This window comes from Lissotriton vulgaris, chromosome 7 (assembly GCF_964263255.1).
Source record: "Lissotriton vulgaris chromosome 7, aLisVul1.2, whole genome shotgun sequence".
Taxonomy (NCBI): Eukaryota; Metazoa; Chordata; class Amphibia; order Caudata; family Salamandridae; genus Lissotriton; species Lissotriton vulgaris.
Genome location: NC_141695.1, coordinates 222,466,083 through 222,475,157, shown reverse-complemented (window position 1 = coordinate 222,475,157; position 9,075 = coordinate 222,466,083).

The window sequence follows — 9,075 nt, the reverse complement described above, 5'->3', positions numbered from 1 at the left end:
CAGCTTCTCTTCCAGTGGTCTTAGGGACTCACCAATATGCGATATTCGATCAGTTAGAATACCCTCTCTGGCAGATTCTAAGAATAGACTCCAAGTCCCTTATATAATCAATAGAAACAGAATAACATTCATTATTATAGGGCTCAGTCTGAGTAGACATATTTTTCCCAGGAGCTTGGTGTACTTCTATTCTATTTGCTGCTTTCCCTCTTAGCACTGCAGCCCCCGCACTCCTGGTCCTCGGTTTCCTGGGGACTGGTATTTTCTTGAATCCATTTTTTTCCCTAGTGCCAGGTTTTTATTTCTTAATCCAGTCTCCATTGGTGAGCTTATTCTATCATTTGACTCAATGGAGATTGATAAATCAATACAATCCTGGGAAGAATCATCCTCTTTCTCTGCGTCTGAGGCTATCTGTAGTGGAATCAGCTGAGACGCTGAGAGCCATGGTGAATTATTCTGTGTGTAAACATGGTCTAGGGACAGTCTTCTTTCAGCAATTAACAACTATGCACTCTATCCTTTTTTGTAAATTTTATATGGATATACAGAAAGTGTTTTTAAAACCTTTAGTCTTATCAAATAGACTTTTTAATCATAACCATGCTTATAGCTTTATTTGTAATCTGGGAAATGTAAAAATTATTAAGTCTGTCATTAGATACATTCAATGCGCAATTAGAAAAATAGAGGATTATTCCCATCTGGAAGCATTATTATATGAGAATGAAAACTATATAATCTAGGCTTTATCAATACATAAAATCAATTAGTCAAAGTTTTAAAATAATTTTTATATATTGTTTTTTATAGCAATTTGCTTCCTATGAAATAATATTTCAATTGAAATAATGTTTTACTATTTCCTATATTTTATGATTTATGATTTTTTAAGCAAATTGTCGCTGTATGATTGAGCTTTTATGGTGATTTTGACATGCACCGAATAAAGCTGATTTGAATTTGATTTGATAATGACTTTGAAGATATAAGTGAAGAAGTGGAATACAATACCATAATAATAATAATAATCCACATTTGTAAAGCGCACAATCACCCGTAAGGGTCTCTAAGCGCTGGGGGCCGTCGGGAAGATTAAGCAAGCTATTGCCCAGAGTCACATGGTGCTGGGATAATCTGCCGCAGGTGCTGGGGATTGAACCGTGATCCCTAAATTCCGGAGTCAGTCGCCCTAGCCGCGGCGCCACTCCTCTCAACATCTCCTGCATCCCTCAACATACCACACCTCTTGTCAGTGACCGTGTGTTAGTCATGTGGCCAACACACTTGACACCATACATCCCTCTGCAGTCACCATATGTTGACAGAGTACAAGTAAAAAAGATTTTTATGATGTCTGTTCCCTTCCTTTTACTGGTCTGGTGGCATACGATACATGGATTTACATGATGAGTGCACCTCCAAGATATAAATTACCAAGGTGCATATACATAAGTTTTGGTATGAAAAATACTTAAATTCACGTGTATGCACCTTGGTAATTTATATCTTGAAAGTACTTAGCTGGGAAGTTAGCAATCGTAAATCTATGTTTAATTTTTCTATATAGGTATTTGTATTGCACACCAGCACTTACCAATTGAAGGCCTGGTTCAATTAGGTTAACTGCAAAGAGTGCGTATGTTTACTCTTTTTCGGTATTCACAAAACTGCAATTTATTAGTAACTTTCCTACTGTGGTGACTCAACAGTCGGGCGGAGAACTACACCAATAAACAAACATTTGCAATGCAATAGGTCTCGCATTAGGAAAGTTTGAGCTATTGGTCTTGTAAATGACAATTTTTTTATTTATTTGTTGGTTTTGAAAATAGCTAAATTAATAGCTTTGTCATTTACAATGCCAATAGTTATAACTTTCGCAAATGTGACACCTATAACCAGGGGTTGCGCTGAGTGATGCTGTGGTGGTGCTGAATGGTGCTGAGTGATGCTGTGGTGGTGCTGAATGGTGCTGTGGTGGTGCTGATTGGTGCTGCGGTGGTGCTGAGTGATGCTGTGGTGGTGCTGAGTGGTGCTGTGGTGGTGCTGAGTGATGCTGTGGTGGTGCTGAGTGGTGCTGTGGTGGTGCTGAGTGGTGCTGTGGTAGTGCTGAATGATAATGTGGTGGTGCTGAGTGATAATGTGGTGGTGCTGAGTGGTGCTGTATTGGTGCTGAGTGGTGCTGTGGTGGTGCTGAGTGGTGCTGTGGTGGTGCTGAGTGATAATGTGGTGGTGCTGAGTGATAATGTGATGGTGCTGAGTGATGCTGGGGTAGCCCTGAGTGATGATGTGGTGATGCTGAGTGGTGCTGTGGTGGTGCTGAGTGATGCTGTGGTGGTGCTGAGTGGTGCTGTGGTGGTGCTGAGTGATGCTGTGGTGGTGATGAGTGGTGCTGTGGTGGTGCTGAGTGATGCTGTGGAGGTGCTGAGTGGTGTTGTGGTGGTGCTGAGTGATAATGTGGTGGTGCTGAGTGATAATGTGGTGGTGCTGAGTGATAATGTGGTGATGCTGAGTGGTGCTGTGGTAGTGCTGAGGGATGCTGGGGTGGCGCTGAGTGGTGCTGTGGTGGTACTGAGTGGTGCTGTGGTGGTGCTGAGTGATGCTGCAGTGGCGCTGAGTGATGCTGTGGTGGTGCTGAGTGGTGCTGTGGTGGTTCTGAGTGATGCTGGGGTGGCACTCAGTGATGCTGTGGTGGTGCTTAGTGGTGCTGTGGTGGTGCTGAGTGGTGCTGGGGTGGCACTGAGTGATGCTGGGGTAGCGCTGAGTGATGATGTGGTGGTGCTGAGTGATGATGGAGTGGCGCTGAGTGATGCTGGGGTGGCGCAGAGTGATGCTGTGGTGGTGCTGAGTGGTGCTGTGGTGGTGCTGAGTGGTGCTGTAGTGGTGCTGAGTGATGCTGTGGTGGTGCTGGGTGATAATGTGGAAGGGAAGGGAAGGAAGAAAGAAAGAAAGAACGAAAGGAAGAAGGGAGGAAGGAAAGAAAGAAAGGAATGAAAGGGAGGGAGGGAGGAAAAGAAAGGAACAAAGGAATGGAAGAAAGAAAAGGAAGGCAAGAAAGGATGGAAAGGAAGGAAGGAAGGAAAGTAAGGAAAGAAAGAAAAGAATGAAAGAAAGGATGAAAGGAAAGAAAGAAAGTATTCTAATTGCAAGAGTCAACATGAACAGGCTTGTTTTGAAGATGTAGTCCCCAAATTTGAGATTCCATGACAGAGAGGGGCTGTGAAGGACGGAGAGGTGACAGGCAGAGGCCACGCGCGGCGGACATCAAAGGGGGGAAAAAAACGCATTCGCGAGCGAGAAAAGCCATAAACACCAGGGTCGCAGGGAAGCAGATTGCCTTCAAGCTTCCAAGCCTTTGAAGACAAATGCTGGTGTGCAAGGCCAAGCGCGCGCCTGGGGAAGCTTCATGGTTGAGTGCACAACATGCATTGCACGTAATCCGTCTGGTTTCAGAGATTTTCGTTTAGTAGTAATAGGTTCCGAGTTATAAATAACTCGACCTAAAAAGGTGGGACAGGCCTCTGCAGTCATAGAGTTACTATTAAATTGCAGTGAGTGAATGAGTGGAGCCAGAAGATAGAGGGATTTGGGGTGCACAAGGGAGGGAAAATGTTATCCTGAAAAAAGCCCGTTATTGTTATTATGAATGTATTGCTCCATACACTACAGTTTAAGTAATTACGGGAGAGAGACAAACTTTAACGTTATTGGCAGCAACAGTTAATACCACATGGTAATAACCTTAACTCAGTGCATGGGCCTCATCAAGTGTGCATAAGGAGAATAATGCACAATAAACAATGGGGCTTATTTACAAGTGCATTGTGCTGCTGGTGCGTCACTTTGCTTTGGCGCACTGGCAGAACAATGGGCTTGCCCATATTTACAAGGCCACGTAAAGTCACTATGCATGACTTTTCAGGGCCTTGTAAATATGAGCCCCTGTCACACGTTACTGTGCGTGAAAAGGGTGTTTAATGGGTGTTGCTGTCAATGTTCCCATGCAACATCCATGGAACTTGACGCATTCCCAAATTTACAACTTTTTGTAAAACTGGGAATGTGTCAAAATCCTACGCCTCTCCAGGGGAGGAGTTGGATTAGCACAACAAGGAGAAATACTTTTATTTCTCCTAGTTTTACCTCCTTCTATCTCATTCTGTGTATGCTGCATTCTGCAGCACGCATAGAAGGAGGAAAACTCCATTAATGATTTTTTTGTGCAGAAAGGTGTCCAAAATGACATACAGGTGCCTGCGCTAGCGCATGGCAGCCAATTGTGCTCCAGAGCAGGGGAAACGCACAGATACATCGCATTGTTGTTAATATGACACATCCCTGTGCTTTGAAAACGACGCAGCATGGCTAACAATCTGTAATTCTGGAAGCAAATTCAGAGCATCACAATTAATGCTGCTGTAATGTGGGGTTAAGTATTTTAAAATGAAAGATTAATGGAATTTGCCGGTTACAGTGCATCCGTTACTATCACTATCAAAATTAAATCCATGAAATAGATGATCACGGCCCAACTATTGTGTCTTGCATCATACACTGACATACCTCTGTTGACATTACTAGAATCGTCCTACCTAATGCATACCTATGCTAGGCTGCTCTGTGCACAGGGATACCACTGCTAGGGCATCCACAGAGCTCTCAAAATTAACTTCTACTCTGACTTGCATCGTTCACTTAATTCGGGTGTTCAGTCATTCGCGGGGCTCCTGTGATGCACCTCTGCTGACCCTCACCATAGAGCTTTCGCATTGCATCCAACTATTGTGTCTTGCATCATACACTGACATACCTCTGTTGACATTACTAGAATCGTCCTACCTAATGCATACCTATGCTAGGCTGCTCTGTGCACAGGGATACCACTGCTAGTGCATCCACAGAGCTCTCAAAATTAACTTCTACTCTGACTTGCATCGTTCACTTAATTCGTGTGTTCAGTCATTCGCGGGGCTCCTGTGATGCACCTCTGCTGACCCTCACCATAGAGCTTTCGCATTGCATCCATCCTAATTTGCAGAGTGTACTAAGGTTCCAGTACGGCCACACTGACAGTGCTCTCAGAAATCAACTATGTTTGTTATAATCTCATAATTTTTTAACAATCAGGTTCACAACTTCAAAAAAACGACCGAACAACTAAGCTTCTTATCCCCTTGTGAATGTGCATTGTTGTGTTCTTTGCTTGCTCCCATGCCCATGCCCCTATCCTGTGTTCTTTGTTGCTTGCCCCCATCATGCATAGTTTGTTGCTTGCCCCATCTCAACTTTGTTTGTTGTTTTCCCCATCCCACATTGTTTGTTGCTTGTCCCAATCCAGCATTCTTGCTTGCCTCCACCTCTCGCCCTCATATTCTGCCAGCAAAACGAAAGTGCTGTTATGTAGCCAGCACTGGCACGTCTTAGCACTTTCTTTCCCTAACCTTCAGCCATGCTTCTATACAACATGGCTAAAACACATTGGCAAAGCAGATAGTTCTTGTAGGCAAGAACTATGGGTGGTGCCAATGTTTGTTCTTAATTTGCTCTGATGAGCACCCGCCATTATCATAATACAGCTTGTAATAGTGTCGGATTTGAGGGGAATACATCAGCATTGCCAGAGGTGTGAATTTAGGGCCTTCATCTATGTACTGAGGATTGAGCATTATTAACGGTGGGGGTAATAAATAGCTTTCTGACTTTCAGAATGGCAATGCAAGAAACCACAGATTGGAGCTGTTGGGAACATAGTAGATTTAGGTCAGTAATCCCCATTCTGTGCGCAGCGGCACCCGTGTGCCATTAAAACTAGTCCCGGGTGCCACAACAGAACACCCGAAAGTCTCTCTGAAGGTCTCTACTCCTGCTGCAAATGGCTACCTCAGCCCAAGGCAGTACTTAAATTGATCCAGTGGTTCCGGTGCTCAGCACCAGCACTTAATTGTCAGCACCGGCTCTACTAACAGTCCACCACATGATGGCACTGTCTGATATGTCCACAATAACTGTGTTTATTAAGTCAAATGGCATTGAAAATGAATAATACCAGCCTCTCACACCATTATTTGTAAGGCCTAAATTGTCACACTTGTAGGAGTGCGATGCTTAGGTGTTATGTTGGTACTGTCATTGGCAGCACTGGCAGGGGCGATGCATGGTGCAGGCTGCACTGGCCTCCCAATAAGGGTGACACATCATTTTATATTAATTAAGTACTGGTGTTTTTGCAGGCAGCCTTGCAGTGACGCTGCAGAAATAGTTTTGGCTTCAGGTTCTTTTCGGGTGCTTGAGATGCTTTGTCCTCTTTGAGGTGCATGAACATATGTCAGTAGCTGGTGAAAAGGCCTGAGACCATATGTTCAGTTCTGCTACAATGTCGGTCTTTCGATGGTTCTTTTTAGCAGCATGAAAGTGTAAAGGGAAGTCAAATTTCATAAGTCAATTTAAGAAACAGTGAAACACAAGAAAGGCTGCACAAGAACACAAGTCGTGCAACCAATTGAAGGTTAGCCAAATTTATTACAAATTCAAAAATAGTTGGACATGCACAAATCGTAGCATAAGAATATAAAAATACAAAGAAAACAGAAGTAATCCGAACCTTCTGAAGATGTTCACTCAGTGTAGTATGAAAAGGATAACAAGTTCTATGACGATTATGCAAGAAATGAGAAAGCAAAGTTTCAGGTCCCCATGCATCTGCACTTTTTCAGTATGCAGCAATTAGTTCTATCTATCCATATTCTAGGTCTAGAATTAGCACCCTAAATTATCATGTGAGCAAAGGGTTTTTAAAAGAAAAGCTGTCACTGGGTAGAGCCTTCCTAAGAAGCCACTCCACCATAAGATGGGTCTGAGGCATGAAACCACAAGGAAAGGAGCAAGTTAGCACTCAGATGCTCTTTGTCAGGAAGGCAAGCAGAAATGGGGTGTCTGTCCCTCTTTCTCTACAACGCATCATATATTCAAAGTTGTATCCAGCAGAAGTCCCAAAATGATTTTCTCATGCGTACTCTACAGTAGGCTCAGCCACAAAACTTTTCCATGACGTCGATTCCTTTCATATCCTTCTCCATGCACGCTCCTCTGCAGCAGTTCGTCCTTGGTCTTCTCTCCTTCTCCCATGTGAAAGTACCTCCCTCCACCTTATCTTCTCAAGGCCAAGCTAACTATAAATCCATCATTTCGCAATATATCTAATAGAACGATACCTCTACTCTTCACTAACAGGCATTGTTCACCTAAAATGCAAACAGGGGAACATGAGAATTTAGCAATTAGTTTAAGAAGCGATGACATCTAAAAATGTACTGCAGTTTCAGGCCTACAACTTACGTTAAAATAATTAATTCACCGTAAACTACATGTTAATAATTACATAAGGCATGTGTGTTCAATGAGAATATTTCCCCAAACTACATTCATGCATATATTACAACTTTAGCCTAGAAAGTGTTCAAACACAGTTGGCACATCTCTGGGTCACATCACTAATGAGGCCTATAGAAATGGATTACATTGGTTACATATCTCAACACAAGTTCTATGAGTTAATTATTAGGCTTTACATCAGAATACATTCATTTCATAGCACCATGTTGCTTGCTTCACGTTTAGGGGTGGGCGGTAAACTCTGCTCCGCCAGAAGAGTTCACTGAGATTTTGTCACTCCGCATTCTGCTTGGAGGGTGGAGTTTGACAAAAACACTGCCTACCTTGCGTAGCAGAGTTTACCGGTGGCATCCACCACTACAGACCTTCCAGTAAGGCAAATGGGGAGGGCGAGGGGGGGCTTGTCTCACTCTGTCACCCGCCCCTTGCCCTCTGTCCTACTCTGTCCCCCTCCTCTTTCTATGACCTTTGCTCCGCTCTGCTCCCTTCACTCAGGTCACTGTTGTATTCTAACATGTTTAACTAGTTCTTTTACATTGTTTCTTGTAGCTTTGATTGTGTTATCTCATGACATGTTAACTGTTCTAGTTTAGAGTGTTCATTGGTGTGTGATGTAGCAGTGTTCTCTGGAAAGTCAGTTGGTTGCTGGCTGGATAGGGAGCACCATCTACAGTCTTTTCTACAAGAATAAACCCAAATAAAACCCATTCAAGCTTCGGGAGTTGTACAAAAGTCGCTCTCTATGACTTGCGCTACCCTTGCACCCCTCACTCACAGCGCTTGCGGCTTCTCTGTTTCTAGTGGTGCATGTGATGGAGCAAGGATTCGCACGTAAAGCGACTTGCTCACATTCAAGAACCTCGTTAACCTATATTAGCATTAACCAACCTGTTTTGTCATTAATATTGCACTTTCACACTACACGCGGGTGTCCCAGAGATGCTTGCCTATGTGTCTATTAATCATAATAAGGCTTGCATATTACAGAATCGCTGCTTCGCAGAAATCCAGTCTGCGCATGCGTCGGTCATACCCATGTGATGTGACGCACTCGCAATTCTGGAGGGATTTTTTCGCTCATGCGCATTACAGCTAAAATGGCTGCTTTGTCCTTAACATCCTCTCCACTTGCTACTGCTGCTTTTGCACTTTTATCTATTTCTGCCTAAAACCCTAATGCTATAGATATTATAAAGTAAGGGGTGCAGTGTAGCTTATCATGGTGTACAGTGTATTCATTTTTTCTGTGTTTCTAATTTGTTTTCGCTTACTTTTCATGTACCGCGTATCTGTGGGCCTGGGAGTGGGGAGCCTCTCCATCTTAGAAGTCTGACAGGGACTCACCAAGTGACATGAGAAATGAGGTCTTGCAACAGTGGAACTCAGCCAGCTGGCTGCCAAAGCTGAGATGCTCCTGGGAACCTGTCCTTTTGCCTGGGAGAAGACTTCGACTTGTACCTAAATTGTATTTAGTTGCACGATAATGTTGGTGTGCTCCATTGTCTTTTCTACACGTAGACATGGGAACTGGAATGTAAGGGGTGGGTACGGAAAATTAAATATTCATCATGGGAACACAGAATTTTAGGTGGTGACGATGACCTAACCACCTTTTCTGACCAATCCTAAGTGGGGATCCTGTCACTTGCAACATTTGTGGGTGGTCCGGGGACCCGAAAA